Raw genomic sequence first — 18,919 nt, 5'->3', positions numbered from 1 at the left:
CAGGGATTCTCCTTGCTGACAGAGAGGAGCCCAGTGTGGGGCTCGATCCCACAAACTGCAAGATCATGACCTGAGATGAAATCAAGAGTCAGAGGCTTAACCGACTGAGCCACTCAGGTGCCCCAAGTTCTTTTTGTGTTAGTTTTTAGCAAGGTGGTTCGAATAGGTTGGAACCTCATGCACAAAAGTCCATAATGTGGGGCAAAAACTAGACAGCTATGGCAAGTGTGGACCTGCGCTCTTGCTTGGCAGGGCCCAGCTTTTGCTGAGTAGCGGCTGCCCCTGTGAGCAGGGTGTGTGCTTCCCAGGTCATGCTGTCCCTTAGATTCCTTTCCTGGTCCCTTAGCCATTTGAGTTTCAGAGCCCTGCATTAGAGTCAGAGGAGCTGGGCTGGAGACCCACCCTCTTCAACTTACTAATGGGTCAGTCAGCCCTTTGAGTCTCCATACCCTCATCTGGAGAATGGAAAAGATGGCAGTGTCTTCACCAGGCTTCCGTGAAGGGCACTATGAGATGATGTATGTGACAGTATGTAAGGAAAGGCTATACACAAATACACTTTAAAAAGGAAAAGAGAGGGGTGCCTGGGTGGCTTGGTCGGTTAAGCGTCCAACTTTGGCTCAGGCCATGATCTCACCATCCATGAGTTCGAGCCCCGCGTCGGGCTCTGTGCTGACAGCTCAGAGCCTGGAGCCTGTTTCAGATTCTGTGTCTCCCTCTCTCTCTCTCTCTCTGCTCCTCCCCTGTTCATGCTCTGTCTCTCTGTCTCAAAAATAAATAAACGTTAAAAAAATTAAAAAAAAAAAAAAAGAGAAAACGTCAAGGCTATCACACAAACATTAGCCCCATATCATGGGCCCCTTGCACACATCGTTGTTTTTTTTTTTTTTTTTTATGTTTATTTATTTTTGAGAGAGAGAGAAAGAGAGCGCGCCTGCGCATGAGCAGGGGAGGGGCAGGAGGGTGGACAGAGGATCCGAAGCCGGTGCGTGGATAGCAGCGAGGGTGATGTGGGGCTCGAACTCGCCAACCATGAGATCCAAGCCAAAGTCAGAAGTTCAACTGACTGAGCCCCCCAGGCCCCCCACTGGCACCCCCACTCCTTTCGTGCTTGCACTGAGGATGTATGGAGGCATACTCACCTGGGAAGACACGGGCATCTGTAAAAGCTAGGGCACTACCTGGTCAGCACGCGGCAGCCGGCAGGTACCCCCAGATATCAGTCCGCCATCGGAGGGCTTGCACAAAGTCCCCGCCCGGGTGTGACACAGCTGAGAGCGAGTCACACAGGCATCTTCCGTCTGAGCGCCCTTCACGCACCACACAGCGGCCCCACAGGCATCTGACCACATTACACATCAGAGCAGAAATTCACTGTGCATTTGCCACACCTGAAAACCGGCTCCTAGGACGGGGGGTTGGCATCAGAGCACCGCTGATTTCCCATCTCCTCCCTTCCCTTCCCTTCAGAGCTGGGGCTTGGTTTCTGTGGTGACCTTTCCACCCCACAAGCCAGAGGAAATGAGGTCTCTTCCCCTTTAAGCCCCTTTTACAAACTCTCTCACAATTCACCTCAAAACTCAGGTCAACTGTGTTTCATTAGAAGCACCCTGATAGTGAAAAAGAACTCAAGGCAGGCAATAAATAGAAAGGTAAGTCAGGTGATACGGTTTTGAAATAAAACAAGTTTATGTGGTAACCGGTTCCAGATTGCCTTACAGTCTTGCTTGGCAGGTAGAGATTTATTCCTGATAGCGAACCAGATGTCACACTTGCTCTTCTAAGACATTTGCTTTTATCTGCAGCAGTTCCTGATGGAAGAGACACAAAAGACTAGAGCCTTGTTTAAGTACGGAGTAGCGTGTTTGCATCCTGACACCAGAAAGGATCTGATCATCTGAGAGCTTCCAGTCTAGGTCTTAACAGCTTTCAAAAATCAAACACGTTCAAACAAAACAATACAAAGCAAAAGCCCTGAGAGGCAGTTGCACATTTTGCAATCACTTGTGTAAAGAGATAGCATGTCTGTGGTACAAGAACCACCTACAATAAGGGATATGTGGTTTGGCTCTTCTAGAGGAAAACAAGCCTTCCACAAATTGGCGACCGGTTTTGCAGAAAACATGAAGTCATTTCACAACATGTCATGGTAACGAAGAACCAGAAACTTCTGTGAGACTCATTTTAGCCAGGAGCGGCAGCCTTCTCCACACCAGGGCTCTCGGCCGCATCCTGTCCTGGCCTTTGCTGCGCCTCCCTTCCCGCCTCCTCTCCATGGCACAGTTTTTGGATGAGCGAATGTAAGTGCTCAGGCTCTTTGGCAAGTCAAACCAACTGACTGCCACCCGGTTTAAGTGAAACATCACAGCCTTCAGAACCTCAGCAACACTAATCCACGGACCTTCCCTCCAGACCCCTGCCATCAACAGGAATCAGATCCCGACTCCTGGCCTTGGGGACTCCTAGCTCAAAATCTAGACAGAGACGGTTCCCGCTTGGCTCACATGCCCGCACGCTCCAGGCAGCTCAGTCCAGGTAGGAGGGTCTCATGTGAGTGTTCAGAGGCTGGGGAATGTGCAGTGGGAGTGGGTCATGAGCTGGCCTGATACTCAGGGAGGAATCCCTCACTTTACAAGACTTGGCTTTTTTTTTTTTTTTAAGTTTAGTTTGGAGTGAGAGAGAGAGAGCTCCCATGTGCATGTGGGGGGAAGGGGCAGAGAGAGAGAGGAGAGAGAGAATCCCAAGCAGGCTCCGTGCTGTCAGTGCAGAGCCCAACGAGAACCATGAGATCATGACGTAAGCCGAAATGAAAAGTTGGATTCCTAACCGACTGAGCCACCCAGGTGCCCCTACATGACTTGACTTTTATGAGCGGCTGTGGTAGGGGTGGGGGGAGTTCTGTGGACTGAGTCCCAGGGAGAGTCATTATATAAGGGGGATGGGGCTGTGGTTGGGAGGAAATTGTTTTGGTTTTCTGTTGCTGCCATAACAAATCACCACAAACTTAATGGTTTAGAACAACACAAATGTGCTGCCATACGGTTCTGGAGGTAAGAATTCTAACAACTGGTCTCACTGCACTGAGATCAAGGTATTGGCAGGGCCAAATTCCTTTCTGGAGCCTCTAGAGGAGACTACTTCTTTGCCTTTTCTGGCTTTTTTTTTTTAATGTGAAATTTATTGTTAAATTGGTTTCCATACAACACCCAGTGCTCATCCCAACAGGTGCCCTCCTCAATGCCCATCACCCTGCCTTTTCTGGCTTCTGAGGCCACAAGCATTTCTTCCCTTGTAGCATCTTCCACTATCCTTAAAAGCCAGCAATGTTGCCTCTCTCTGACCTCTTTTCTGTTACCACAACTCTTTCTCACTGAGGACAGAAGGGAAAGTGTCTTCACGTTTAAGGACTATGTGATTAGATTGAATCCACCTGGATGATTCAGGATGCCCTCCCTCTTCTCAAAGTCCTTAACTTTAATCATATTCACAAAGTCTCTTGTTATGGGTTGAATTGTGTCCAAATTCATATTTTGAAGTTGTAAACCCAAGAATGTGAACTTACTTGAAGATAGGGTCACAGCAAATGTAATCAGTTAAGATTAGATCATTCAGGTGGTTCTTAATTCAACAAAAAGGGTGTGTGTATCAGAAGGGGGTGGGGGCACCTGGGTCGCTCAGTCGGTTGAGCCTCTGACTTCAGTTTAGGTCGTGATCTCGAAGTTCATGAGTTCAAGCCCTGCATCGGGCTCTCTGCTATCAGCACAGAGCCCACTTCAGATCCTCTGTTTTCCTCTCTCTCTAAACAAACAAACGTTTAGAAACCAGTGGGGGTGGAATTTGGACACAGACACCCACAGAAGGAGAAACATGGGGAGGAGACAGCCACCTATACAAGCCAAGGAGAAAGGCCTGGAATAGATCTCTCCCTCACAGCCTTTAAAAGAAACCAACCTGCTGATGTCTTGATTTTGATCTTCTAGCCTTCAGAACCGCGAAAGAATACATTTCCGTTCAAGCCACCCAGTTCGTAGTACATGGTTATGGTGACCTTACCAAACAAACGTATCTCTTTTGCCATGTAAGGTATCATATTCACTGGTTCTGGGGATTAGGACATGGACATCTTCCGGAGGGCCATTATTCCACTTACCACACGTTTGAACAGTGGATCGTAGCCAAATGGTATTAACTACACTTTGTCTTGGGACTAAGCTCAGTAGTTCCTGTACCATGAATGAAATAATGGATTGGACCACAGGCTTGTTGCTCACAAACGCTCTGCACGCATGAGAGCAGACTCAAAACAATAGGTCTTTGCATGGGAACATTGTCCAACTTCAGGCACTCTGGTTTTTGTAAACCACAATGCAAGGTGCTGGCATTTATTGCCATTTTTGAAGGGCAGACATTGTGTTAGCAGAATCCAGTGAACTGGACATTGGTACCTTTTTTTCTTAGAACAAATAAAAACATGTGGGAATGACATCAGCAAAATGGTGGAATAAGAGTCGTCTTCTGTGTTCTCCCCGCAAAACAGCAAGTTTGACAATCACCCACAGAGGAGAATGCGTTTGTGGCAGTCCAGGAGTCCAGCAGAGAAGTTCCAGCAAACCACTGGAGCAAAAAACAACCAGATTGGATGCAATGAAGAGGGTGACAGAAACAGTTTCGTTTTACCTATGCCACCCCTCCCCCAAGGCACAGATATAGATCAATGCCAAGGTAGACCTTTTAGATCTGTGGCTTCTTTCAATGGGGAAACTGAGAGTGTGTGAATGAGTACCTGGCTTCCCAGCCATCTGTAATGCTACCAAAAAGGCCCACTTCTCTCTCACCCCATCCAGAGTACAGAGGCATGCTGCACAAGTCAGGGGCAGAGAGTGGCTGGGAGAACAGCAGACAGGGCTCTCAGAGGGCATCAGAAAGACACGGATCTTACCAACCACTCTGCGGAATTCATCAGGAAGCACGCCCACAAGCTGCGGGGGATGTTTCATTTGAGGATTCCCCCCAGATGGCCCTGGGGTTCCTGAACACTCCGTTTACCTCCCTCACACACACCGCACCCTGTGGCTGGCTGGCTGTGTGTGTTCCAAGAGCGGGGAGTATGAGCCTTTGTAGACAGCTGGCGAGCACGGGCAGAAAGCTGGCCCTGACTCTGCAAGCCTGGGAGAACAGAGGGGCGCCTGCAGGGCTCAGGCAGTTAAGACTCTAGATTTTGGCTCAGGTCATGATCTCACGGTTTGTGAGTTTGTGCCACGCGTCAGGCTGAGCTGACAGTGCAGTGCCTGCTTTGGATTCTCTCTGTCTCTCTCTCTCTCTGCCCCTTCCCCCACTCAAAAAAGAAAGAAAGAAAGAAAGAAAGAAAGAAAGAAAGAAAGAAAGAAAGAAAGAAAGAAAGAAGAAACTTAAAAAAAAAAAACATTGGGAGAAAACACACTAACGAGCATTTAGCACCATTCTAGGGAAAACAAGAGAAACATACACACGATCTTAAGAAATCCCCCTAAGAGGGAACAAGAAATGAGGAGCATGTATATCCATAGAAAAGGTCTAAGAAAGCCTCAGAATCCTTAGCAGAACTGGCAGCATGTATTTCTTTCCCAAAGCCATTCAATAAAGACTACAGAAGGTAATTGTTTCTTCAGATGTGAAGACAGCAATGCAAGGCTCCAAGGAATATGAAAAATCAAGGAAATGAAGAAAATCATCCCATTTACGATGCTATCAAAACAAAATACGAATGGGTGCCTGCATGGCTCAGTTGGTTAAGCATCTGACTCTTGATTTTGGCTCAGGTCATGATCTCATAGTTCATGAGTTCGAGTCCCACATCGGAGTCTGTGCTGACCGTCCAGAGCCTGCTTGGGATTCTCTCTCTCTCTCTCTCTCTCTCTCTCTCTCTCTCTCTCTCTCCCCCTCCCTCTGCCCCTCCCTGGTTCGCACACATTCATTCTCTCTGTCTCTCTCTCTCTCTCCCTCTCTCCCCCTCCCTCTGCCCCTCCCTGGTTCACACACATTCTTTCTTTCTCTCTCTCTCTCTCTCTCTCTCTCTCTCAAAATAAATAAATAGGCATTAAAAAAACCAATAAAATACTTAGGAATAAGTTTAATAAGGAGGTGAAAGACCTGCACCCTGAAAACTATGACATTTAATGAAAGAAATAGAGGAAGACAGAGTAAATGGAAAGATATCCCATGCTCATGAATTGGAAGAATTAATATTGTTAAATGTCCACCCACACTCCTCAGAGTAATCTATAGATTCAATGCAACCTTATCAAAATTCCATTGACATTTTCAAAGGTATAGAAAAAATAATACTAAATTTCATATTCATATCCACAAAAGACCCTGAATAGCCAAAGCAATCCTGAAAAAGAACAAAGCTGGAGGAATCACACTTCCTGATTTCAAACTACATTATGAAGACATAATAATTACAGCAGTATGGTACTGGTATAAAGATAGACACACAGATCAATGGAGCAGAATAAAGAGCCCAGGCAGAAGTCCATGCATATACAGTCAACAAATCTTTGAGAAGGGCACCAGGAACACATAGTGGGGGAAAGAACAATCTCTTCTATTACTGGTGCTGGAAAAACTGGACAGCCACATGGGAAGGAATAAAACTGGACTCCTATCTTACACCATACACAAAAATCAACTCAAAATGGATTAAAGACTCGAACATAAGACCTGAAACCATAAAACTCCTAGAATATAGGAGAAAAGCTCCTTGATGTTGGTCTTGGCAATGACTTTTTTTTATTTGACACCAAAAGCACAGGCAACAAACCAAAAATAAACAAGTGGGACTACATCAAACTAAAAAGCTTCTGCACAATAAAGGAAACCATCACAATGAAAAGACAACTTACAGTAATGGGAAAAGATATTTGCAAACCATATATCTGATAATGGGTGAGTATCCAAACTAACAACTTGATAGCAAAAAAAAAAAAAAAAGATTTAAAAAAAAAGAATAACAAACAAAAACCAAATAATCCAATTTAAAAATGGGCAAAGAATTTGACAATTTTCCCAAATTTGACATAAAAATGGCCAAAAGGTACATGAAACAATGCTCAAGATCACTAATCATCAGGAAAATGTAAACTAAAACCACACTGAGATACACCTCATACCTGTTAGGATGGTTTTTATCAAAAAGACAACAGATAAAAGTATTGGCAAGATTGTGGAGAAAAGGGAACCACTGTGTATTGTTGGTAGGAATGTAAATTGGTACACTGATTATGGCAAACCATATGCAGGCTCCTTAAAATTTACTACATGATCTACCGTAGTAGATTATAGTAATTCAAACTACTGCGAACTACTATATGATCCAGCAATGTCACTTCTGAGTATGTATCTGAAGAAAATGAAATCAGGATCTCAAAGAGAAATCTGCACTCCCATGCTCATTGCAACATCATTCACATTAGCTAAGATATGGAAACAATCCGAGTATCCTTCAACAAATCAATGATTAAAAAGGTGTGGTATATACGTAGAATGGAATAATAGTCAGCCATGAGAAAGAAGGAAATCCTGCTGCTTGCAACAGCAGGGATAAAAATAGAAGACATTATGCTAAGTGAAATTAGCCAGACCAAAATAGACAAATACTCTATGGTCTCACTCACCTGTGGAATCTTAAAAAAAAAAAAAAAAGTTGAACTCCTAAAAGAGAGAATAGAATGGTGGTTACCAGGGGCTGCTGGAGGTTGGAGAAGATAAGAGATACTGGTCAAAGGTTCTAAGCCTCCAGTTATAAGATGAATAAGCTCTGGGGATGTAGGGACAGCATGGTGACTATAGTTAATAATACTGTGCTGTGTACTTGAAAGTTGATAAGAGAAGAGACCTTAAGCATTCTCACCACACATACAAAAAAAGTAACTATGTAAGGGATGAAAGTGTTAATTAATTTGATTGTGGGAATCATTTCACAAAGTATATGTATGTCAAATCATCGTGTTTGGACACTTTAAATATGTGTAATTTTATTTGTCAATTATGCGTCAATAAAGCTGAAAATATGTTGTCAAAACCTTGACTTGCCAAATCTGAGTAACTGGTTATAGGGATTCAGAACTGTCTACTCTTTTTTTGTGTTTTTAAAACAAGAAGTTTTTAAGGGTAAATTAAAAGAAAAAAATCTTGATGTACTAAGTCACCCTCCAATGTGAGTTCACCATAAGAGAAGTCACCTCCCCAAACCATGACAGACTCTTAAATACAGGGAACAAACTGATGGTTGGCCGGGAGGGGGGGGGGGGGGGGGGGGTGGAATGGGGGATGGGCATTGAGGAGGGCACTCAATGGGACGAGCATTGGCTGTTGTATGTAAAAGATGAATCAGAGGAATCTACTCCCAAAGCCAAAAGCACACTATATACACTATATGTTAGCTAACTTGACAATAAATTATATTTAAAAAAAAAGAAATCTCCTCCCCTCCACTATGCTGAGCAAATGTCCCTCACCAGCCCCCCTGCTCACACACGTGGACCAGGCAGAGCTCAGCGAGGACCTGCTCCCCAGCAGGTCACTGCTGCTGCTTGTTGGTTTAGGCTGGCCACCAGAGAGCAAAAATAAAGTAAAATAATAATTAGACATGAGAAACAACATAGATTAACCAGAAAAGTAAATCTGTGACTAACAATAAACTAACAGGTTCATGCTCATTGCAGAAAGTGTTCACCGTGCCCCATTTCCCCTGCCACTACCTCAACACATTCTTGTCCTTTTGCACCTGGACAATGCCACACTCCTAGTGGTTACCTGTTTGCAGCCTCTTTCTTCCTGCCCTTCATCCTCCAGCTGCTGCACTTGTAATCAGAAAAAGAAAAGAAACGCACGCGCACACACACACAGAGTTGACGGTGTTATTCACCTGCTTAGGCTTAAAGGCATCCAGAGGCTCCCCATTACCCATAAAGTCCAAGTTTCTAACTGTGGAGTACGAAGCCCACACCAGGTGGGTCCAGTCGGCATTTCCAACCTCATCTTTCACTGCTCTACACATCAATGTTTCTCAAAGTATGGCCGCTGAGCACCAGAATTAGCATTCTGGGGTGCTTGTGAAAAATCCCAGTCCTATTGATTCAGAGTCTTTTGACAAGCATTCAAAGCTCTTTTTATGCAAACATAGCTGGAGGCTGCTAATCTCAAGTCACTGTACTCTTTCCCTCTGTCTCATGTGCCCTTCTCCTCCTTGTCCACTTCTTCTTTTAGGGCACTGTTCCTATAGCATCTTCTCTCTCTAGTAAGCCAAATAAATTGCCCCCCTATCTCTATTCCCTTAGCGCTTCACACAGATCTCATAATACAGCTTTGTTTCACAGATGTTTGCTACAGATCTGTCTCTCCTGCTGGATTATAAATTCCTTGCCATTAGGAACCATGTCTTATTCATCTTTTCCCCCCTGAGTGACTATGCAATTTCTTTGTTTTTACAATGGGAAATGTGTAACTCACCACGTTTCCCTTTCCCCCTGGCCACCTAATGTACTTAGAGCCAAATTCACAGCTCAAGTATAACGATTATACTTGGCTGTGTATCTGTGTCCTCTTTTCCCCCTAGACTTGACCTATTTTAATTTATATTTCCCTTGCTCTGAGTTTTAAAACCTGTATTTGGCCATTTTATTTTATATGTTTCTGCTACAAGCCACCTCAGATCCTTTCTGGAACAAGGTGAGAGAGAGATAAATTATTCATCTCACTATTCCTACCACCCAGGCCAGTGTCTGGCAGATAGAAAATACTCAATAACTGTTTGTTAAATTTAATCAAAGGAATAAAGTTATGTGGATTCTGTGACAGCTATTTTACTCATCACTTAGAACACTTTTTGCTTTCTTCTGATTTTGATCACAGTGCTCAAGAGCTAAAGCTACTGGAAGAATGCCTGATGGACAAGTGCCTGTAACTGTTACAAAAGTCACTTGATTTCAGCAATCTGATTATCTTAATTTTCTACCTTGATCCACGGGCAACCCTTTTAGGAGCTCACGCTGCTCATCAACTCTATAATCTATGACTAATGTTAAAATATAGTGAACAGGGGCGCCTGGGTGGCTCAGTTAGTTAAGCGTCCGACTTTGGCTCAGGTCATGATCTCACGGTTCGTGGGTTGGAGCCCCACATCAGGCTCCGTGCTGGTGGGGCAGAGCCTGCTTGAGATTCTCTCTCTCTCCCTCTCCCTCTCTCTCTCTGCCCCTTCCCCATTTGCACTTTCTCTCTCTCAAAATAAGTAAATAAACTTTAAAGAAAAGAATAAAAGATAGTGAACAGGTAGAAATCCACCAGGAACTGAGAAGGGAAAGGACAGTGTGTCTCTGAGCGGGGAGAGTTGTCATAGGAGATGGCACAAGGATGGAGCCAAGAACAGGACACAGGACACTGAGGAGGGTGTCTTGGAGACAGGGAGGCACACAAGGAAATGGTGGTAGACCATGTGTGGAAAGCCCAAGGGGATATGCAAGACTTCTGCTTGCTGAAGACATGCAGTTGTCCTGTCCCTAGGAGCTGCTGCTGGAAAATGAGTGTCCTGAAGCACATTAAGACGATGTCAACATCAAAACACTGCATAATAAAACCAAGAAAGAAGCTAAAAAATTGGAGAAAGGAAAAAAAGTCACTTTTTCTACTTATGTTTCTTCCATTTACATCTCATGTTTCCTTCAGAAAAGTCATCTTTCCCATCTGTGTGTGTCTTATCTGAAGAAATAATAGCAGCACCCAAGTCTCTCTAAATTGGAGATCTTATTTTCCCTGGGAAACACATGAACATGTGTAGTCTTGACTTTCAGTTGTCACCTCAACTTTCTACACAAGTCCCTCACGCTGCCAGTTAACTATTTGCAAACCCCATTCTATCGGATCTTGTTTTTCTCTTGAAGAAAAATAAAGGGATGCTAACCTATTGGTGGTTACACATAACCAACCACATGTAAAACCACGTCTGATTTAAATTTGCTCCCAACATCTTTGTTTCAGTTAGAAACATCAGTTTAGTGTGTTTTCTCCATGAAAACCTGGAGGCACTGAGATAATTCTTTGAATAACATAAAGAAAGGTATTATTATTAAACAGATTAAAACGGAAAGTTTGTAGGAATGGATTTGGTGACATTGTAACCATGTGACATGGGATGTGACAAAAATCCTCGTCCATTATAATAAAATATGGCTCTTTCCTCAAAAAAAGTGAAACTAACAGAGAAACTTGGCCTATGCTCTAGCTGAGCTGATGGGCTCGGAAACCTTGGGTAAGTCATTCGTCTTGGTAACCTCTGATTCTTCATATGTAAGAAAATAACCAAACCTACACGACAGAACTTTTACAAGAAATATAAATCAGGTCATGTTGCGGTTTCTCAAGCTTTTGAAAATGTGTCTTCCCCCAAAGATTTGGATTTAAAAGTAAAACCAAAACAAAACAAAAAAAGTGGGACCCAGGATTCTGTACTAAAAAGATCTTCAGGTAATTCTGATATACACTTGAAATAATCTACACACTAATAAAATGTAGGTTAAATTCTTTTAAATTGTTAAACTGCTATAGAAATATAAAATATCATTACTAATAAGTAATGAGGAAATCTAAAAATCTCATTCAATTCATATTCAAAGACTAGTCTTCCAGTAGCACACCCTCTTGGGCCCTGGCCACTAGGATGTATCAGACACCTGAAGGGCCAGTTTGAGCACAGCAGCCCCATGTGATCTAAGGGCCATGCCAGGGTCAAGCAACAGAAACAGGAAGAAAACCACAGCAAAACACATCATAATCACATTACGGAATACCAACGATAAAAAGAAAATGTGAAAAGCAGCCAGGGATGTAGAGTGGGAGGAGGAGTAGAGAAACAAACTAGATACAGAGGAACAAAAATAAGAATTACGGCAGACTTCTCATCAGAAGCGGTATATGCCCAAAGACAACAGAGCAACAACTTAAAAGTGCTGAAACGAAGGGGTAGCTGGCTGACTCAGCAGGTGGAGCACGTCACTCTTAATCTCAGGCTGTGAGTTCAAGCCCCACGTGGGGCCTAGAGCTTCCTTAAAAAAATATAAATAGAAAACTAATAATAATTCAAGAAATAAATTACTGAAACAAGAAACCATCAGCCTAGTATTGTATCCCGGTAGGAATTTTTTTCAAAACTGAGAGAAAAAAAAAAAGACTTTATTCAGAAAAATAAAGCCTGGGAGAATACATTACCAGCAGATTAGCATCACAAACTTAAGCCAGTTCATACCACTTCACACAAACTGATTGCTAAATATTTAGGAATTTTGCACATTGATTGTTAAAATGTTAGCAGCTTAAAATTGGTAATGATGGGAGAATTTACACCATGGAAATCAGCAAACACTACAAATCAGGGCTCTTTTTTATTTTGCAGAGAGCAACTTTACCAGCCCATCACTGAGGACAAGAGTATAAAGGTAATCCTTCAAACAAAAGAAACGTGGTACCAGATAGAAATTTGGATCTGTACAGAGGAATTAAGGGCAACAACTATGTGAGTAAACATAAAACATTTTTCTTAATTTTAAAATCTCTTTAAAAGATAGTCAACTTTTTAAGTAGTGAAAATGACTAATATTTGTAGAGGTAAAATCGATGACAAAAGTGGTATAAAGGATGGGAAGAATAAAAGGAAAATTTGCTTTTGTAAGAATCTTGAGCCACATGTAAATGGTATGGTAGTTGAAGGCAGACAGTATTTAGTTGAAAATGAATATGTATTATAAACTGTACATAAGTTGAAAGTGTGATATTGTGTAAGTTGAAAATGGATATTGTAAATTGTATAGTTATCACACATAGACACACGAACTCAAAGAGGTGTAGCTAACTAAGTCAACGGTGCAAATGGAGATAAAATTATTAAAAATGCTTGATTAGTTCTAATGAAGACAGAAAAGAAGACAACGGGAAGATAGAAGGGATGGGGTGATGAAAATTTTCTATCTCATGACTGTAGTCATTACATGACTATATATGTTTGTGAGAAGTTACAAATCACACTACCTGGTGAGTTTTGTTATATATAAACTATACATCAATAAATCTGATAGAAGAGGGAGGCAGAGGAGGAGAAGGAGGCAGAGGAGGAGGACTACCACCACCAAGTAGGAGAGTTACACTACCTGAGGGCAAGACACACTATAAAGCTATGGTAACCAAGATGGTGTATTGAGGTACTTGGGTTGCTCAGTTAGCTAAGTGTCTGACTTCAGCTCAGGTCATGATCTTATGGCTCTGAGTTCAAGTCTCCCAACGGACTCTGCACATGTGCAAAAGACAGGGTGGTATTGGTGAAAAGGTAGGCCTAGAGATTGTCTGGCTATAAGGAACTCATCCCCACTAGGCCTACGCAGTGTGGTGGTACATGCTATGGACCACGGATTAATATATGTTCACGACTTCTGTTTTTTAAAGGAAGAATGGGAGGTCTAACTATCACACCATTCTTTGTCCAACAGAAATAAAGGTCAACAGTTTTGACTAGAAAGATCCACAGATGACAGTGATTATCTAGTCTACCCTGCAGGGGTGCTGGACATCTAGAGCTACAAGGGTATATAGGTTTATAATGTAGAGAGCCTTCCTGAGAATGAGGTGAATTTACAGGGATGCAGAGCTAGAAACAGAGGGAGGGACAGAGCCTTTTGTGTCATATTGGACTCCTAGATCTAGCTATACCTGAAGCCGGAATCTCTTTGGACTACCTGATTATTTAAACTAATAAATTCCCTCTTCTGTCTAAGCAAATTTGAGTTGTAACAAAAGGAGTCCCGAATAATGTATGTGTGTGCTCTGCGGTGATAGTAAAGAAACATTAGCTTATGCACGTACTAACTGGGAGCCCTCTTTTAAAAGCTCTGGGCCCAGATTTCTCATTTCATAGTAGAAATAGTTAGATTAGGGCAGTAGTTTCTCAGAAGAGTTATACAGAGGTGAGACACCACAGTGACCTCATTGGGAAATGAGGGAGAGGCACAGAAGGGACCCTAGCATCTCTTTCAACTAAACCAGGAATAAAGGAATTATACATAGAGTTAGATTTGAAAAAATTTTCCTTTGCTTAAAAAAAAGGTATGTGATCTCTAGTTCCCCAAATTCCAAAGTTCTTCGTGGCTTTCTGAGAGGCCATGCAACCTAAGGCATTGCGTTACAGCACATCAGACTGCCTGGAGTCTGAATCCAGCTCTACCCCTTACTAATGGTGGGGCCTTGAACAAGTTTCTCTGTTGCTTGGTTTCTTCCTCAGTAAAACAGGAGTAATAGTAGTACCTACTTCCAAGAGTTGTTATGAGGGTGAATTGACAATATTTGTTAAACCCTTCCAACAATGCCTGGTACCTCGTACGTGCTCAATAACTGTTCACGTTGATGATGATAATGGTGATGATGATGGTGGTGATGGTGATAAGCCTGGAAGATCTCAGTGAATCTTGGGAATTCCCCCAAGGAGTGAGCTGAAAAAAGAGCAGAGACCCAAATCAGGTCACCTGCTTATTCCCTGTAATGATGTCAATAGGTTAAGGGACTGAAAGCTCTGGTGTCTATTCTTTGTTTTCTAACTATAATCATGCTGTCTGTCTGGTCACAGCTAGCCCAAATGATAATTTTGTATGTGCGTAAGTAAAATCTTTCCTGATTATATTAATAATGTATATGCAGTCATGAAAATTTGAAAAATTAATAGAAAAAGAAAATATTAAAGCATTTGTAATTCTACTACTGAAAGATAAACTCTATTAACATTTTAATCATTGCATATTTCAATTTGGAGTATTTTCTTCCAGGTTATCTTTTAGAGCATTTACAAAGAACATATAAATACATACAAGAAACTTTATATACGTGTGTGTGTACATGTGTGTATAGTTTTATGTCCTTCTTTTCTCAGATAAGGTTATGAGTAATTTTCCATGTCATTAAATATTCTTTGAAAATAACATATGACTTCTTAATAATTTACCATATGGCTTCACCATAATTTACTTAATAACTTACTTATAATTGGACCTTTCAAAAGTTTTTAGTTTGGGTCTAGTATAAATAATGCTGTGATAAACATCCTTGGGTATTTGTCTTGAGACATATTTGATTAAGATGTTATTCCTAAAGGTGGAATTTCTGAGTTTAAGCCTATATTTATAAGGCTTCTGACACATACTGTCAAATAGTCTTCCAGGAAGCTTACATCAATTTATTATTATTTTGATTACAATATATTACATGGGTCTTTCATGCCATGTTTTGTGAAGGACCAACATCCCATCACTTAAATAGTGTGGTCAAAGGGATTCTCATTATCACACTAATTCTGACTTCACTCTAGTCCTTGAACAATTAATGCTTTCTTTTTGAGATAAGTAGCCTGTGGTTCATTAAACATGAACATTTGAATTTAAGTGTGAAGGACAATATGAAAATATTTCTCATGCGTCTTTCATTCAAGCCGTGGAAACTTCAAGTAGGAGAATGTTCCAAGGGGACAATTCTGTGGCTGGAATATTGAGTTGTGAAAAAGCAAAATGGCATCATCTAGAATTCAAAATAATCTTTTTAAAGGCCTCAATTTCCCTAGAGCTATGCCTGTCCTGACTGACATTCCACTTCTCCATGAAACCAGAAAGTGTAGCTGATGTGATGGTTTCTTGGCCTCCTTTTTCTCAGTGTCTCTTCACCAGTATTAACTGCATTTGTAACCTCAAGGAAACAAACAGAGGAGTGAATCTGATCATGTCCCCATTCTCCACCCTGCTTAAGGATCTTGTGTAAACCTCAGCATAACAAGCAGACTGCTGACAATCTGGACCCTACTGTTCCAACCCCAAAGACTGCCATCCTCTCCCATCCTTCTCTCAAATCATATCCATCTTCCCACCTTTTTTCAGCACCCACCTTGACCTTCCATGCCTCTATACCTGGGTGAGCTGTGTCCCCCTAGAAAAGTCTCCCCCCACAGAGCCTAGTAAATTTTAGTCATCCAATCAGATCCTTCCCCTGACTCCACAGCTCCAGTTCACAAGTACTAAGACCAAGATTCATACTTTGTTAGGTTCCTCTGGTTGTAAAGAATAGAAATCTAAGGTACCTCCAGTAATGGGGGGGGGGGGGGTGGAGGGGGGTTGTTCTTGGCGTATCTATTACATGGAGGTACTAGGTAAAGAAGCTCATGGAAACCAAGGAGTGGCACCTGCTCAAGATGCAAGACAGGCCTGAGATCCAAGTGTTTTTGTCTCTTCTTCAGTTATAAGAGCCAAGTGTCTCCATTCTTCTCTATTGTTATGGTGACTCCTAATCTTGCTGGCCCTGTACATCTTGCAGCCATGTGTCTGCTCCTTTTTCCTTTCTCCTCCCTGCCTCTCTGCATTAAAACTGGTTCTCTCTCTGCCTCCCCATTCAGAGTTACCTGAAATGGTTTCCTGAGGCATAGCAGAGCTTCTCAGACAAGACCATTTCACAGATATGTATCCATCCCCTGGATTGGCTGCCTTTGGTGGCCGCCCTGCCTTGGTCCAGTCCAGGGGCCATGCCATGTTTCAACCCCAGCCTAAGGCCCTGATTCCTGCAGCAGGGGAGTATGGGAGGGCAGTTACCCTTATAAAGGGATAAAGGGAAAGAAGGGCATGTCGCTGTACCACGTTGCTAATTTTGGCCCTAAGAGTATTACTTTTGTGGATAGAAGATAGGGCCATAGTTCTAATTTGCTTCATATGTTCTAAAGGAGATGATTTTATAGTCATCCTCCAAACAATGTCTGATCATCCATACAATACAATGTCCTGGAACAATGTCAGAGACTTTTGGAACTTTGTTTTATCTGTTCCTAGAACAATAAGCTGCTGCCCAGTGTACACTCAATCCCCAGCCTTTAAATGAGGCTTATCCATTTACACAGGAAGTGCTGTACCTAGAAAACAGCCTTGACCACAGCTCCAATAGCAGCTCTCCGCCCACCCCTACCTTTCATGTGCCTTCTGGAATGCCTTGGGTTAATTCTCCAGATCCCACCACTGTCCCCAAGCCATCCTCCTCCTTCCCATGACCCACGCTGCTGTGGCTCACACTTGCTGCTTGGCATAAGAGGTACCTCTCTCCTAGCCATGATACGCCAGTACCCCATCTCTACCCACCCTCTACCCCAGCCTTTCCCCTTGACCCTGAAGGGAGGAGATTCAACATTTAGGGCAAAGCAGAGCAGTGATTTTAGTGAGCTTTTGGGTTGGACTGTGGCTGAGAAACCAACATATTCTGCTGACCTCAGAGATTTGTTTTGAGGACTAAATAAGATAACGTATGTAAAGTGCTTTGAGTTGCACCTGCACTTAATTATTACATCTTAGCATCTGGAATCCTCTTGGCAGCCTCCTGAGTTATTCTTCCTTTCAGAATGGGATCTGTTCTGTGGTGTAGTCCAGTTTATGCAGAGCAATTATATTCCCAAGTGAGGAGGGTAAAGCATTTAATTTAGAAAAAATCACCGACTATTGCTACTAATATTTAGTATTTGTTGAAAGCTTATTAATATCAGACTCTACATTTAGTGCTTTGCAATTTTTATGTAATTTATTCCTCATGAGGTAATTACTATCCTCACCCCACTTTACTAATGAGGAAATTAAGGCACAGAAAGATTAAAGAATTTACCCAGGCCCTCAGTCAGTAAGTATCAGTCAGTAGTCAAGCCAGACAGTCTCTTCTAGAGTCTGAATCTTCTGCTACTAAACCACGTTGTCTCCAATTAGAATAGCAAACATTTAAGCAGGAAATGGTCTTAGAAATCACCTTGCTTCTATCCCCTCATTCTTCAGAAGGGAAACAGAGCCTGAGGCAAATGAAAGAGATTTTCCTAAAACAGCAAATCTTGTTAGAGGCACAAGATGAACTAAAACCCAGGACCCTGCTTTCATTTCATTGTGTTTCTCTCACTACTCCACTTTATAAGTTAATATTTTTTAGGCTAATTTTATTAGCATCTGCAGAAATGCTATCTTCAGATTCACTTTGCTTTGAGGGAGTTGTTTCTGTATCCTACTTATCAAAGTAAGCTTCCATATTTGGATATATTCTTGGGGCACCTGAATGTCTCAGGTCATGATCCCAGGGTCATGAGATAGAGCCCTGCATGTCAGACTCTGCACTGAGTGTGGAGCCTGCTTAAGATTCTCTCTCTCTCTCTCTCTCTCTCTCCCTCCCTCCCTCCCCCCTTTCCCCTGCTTGTGAATGCTCTCTCTCTCTCTCTCAAAAAAATGGATGTATTCTCAAAACTTGGGAGAATTACATAACTGCTTTTTAGGAGCCAGTTTCTTAATATATTATGAATGATGGTTAAGTTTGATGACTGGTTTCTAGACTGAGTTTCAGGAAACAAAATTTTTAAAAACAGGGACCAGCACAGAATTGCCATTTCATTTTTGCAGGTAAGGTTTTTCTAAAACCCACAGACAAAAGAGGAAAAACAAAGACACACTGCCATCTAAAATACTATCATTGTTCTGAAAGAGAAAGACTATTACAACCAAAAAACTAGGAAGACTATATAATCTTAAAATAAAGGATAAGTCATTTAAAATAAATAGCCTTTCTTGTATGGAAAGACAATAAATTGTCCTGATTGTTTTCATTTCATCACAGACTAGCAACAATTTCATCATGGATCAGCATTTAACAATCTAAGTTGGATGACACTTTGAAGTTCTCTCTAGCTTTTAAACTCTGTGATTTTGAGCATCCTTTTTTCCATTTACAATTATTTTAGAGGTTTCTAGCTGTTGAGTCTTTGTAAATTAATCCTTCTTAAGCCTGTCCTTAAAGGCTTTGTTACATTGTGTGTGGAATGACTATTGGAGATTTTACATTCAGAACAGTAATG

At 42.0% G+C, this 18,919-nt stretch overlaps 1 long non-coding RNA gene across 3 annotated transcripts in view; it reads right to left on the bottom strand.

The window, feature by feature from the left end:
• Window positions 1-1,672: 1,672 nt before the first annotated feature.
• Window positions 1,673-18,919, bottom strand: part of LOC122227989 — a 37,522-nt gene continuing 20,275 nt past the window's right edge. The window contains exons 5-7 of one of the 3 annotated variants that reach the window (XR_006206340.1): window positions 14,395-14,510; window positions 4,151-4,614; window positions 1,673-1,811 (exon numbers count right to left, since the gene is read on the bottom strand). This is a non-coding gene — a long non-coding RNA (uncharacterized LOC122227989). The remainder of the gene's footprint in view (window positions 1,812-4,150; window positions 4,615-14,394; window positions 14,511-18,919) is intronic. The other 2 variants (XR_006206343.1, XR_006206341.1) reach the window with 2 other exon arrangements.

The sequence above is a fragment of the Panthera leo genome, chromosome C1, assembly GCF_018350215.1.
Source record: "Panthera leo isolate Ple1 chromosome C1, P.leo_Ple1_pat1.1, whole genome shotgun sequence".
NCBI lineage: Eukaryota > Metazoa > Chordata > Mammalia > Carnivora > Felidae > Panthera > Panthera leo.
This window is presented reverse-complemented; position numbering and strand designations above follow the sequence as displayed.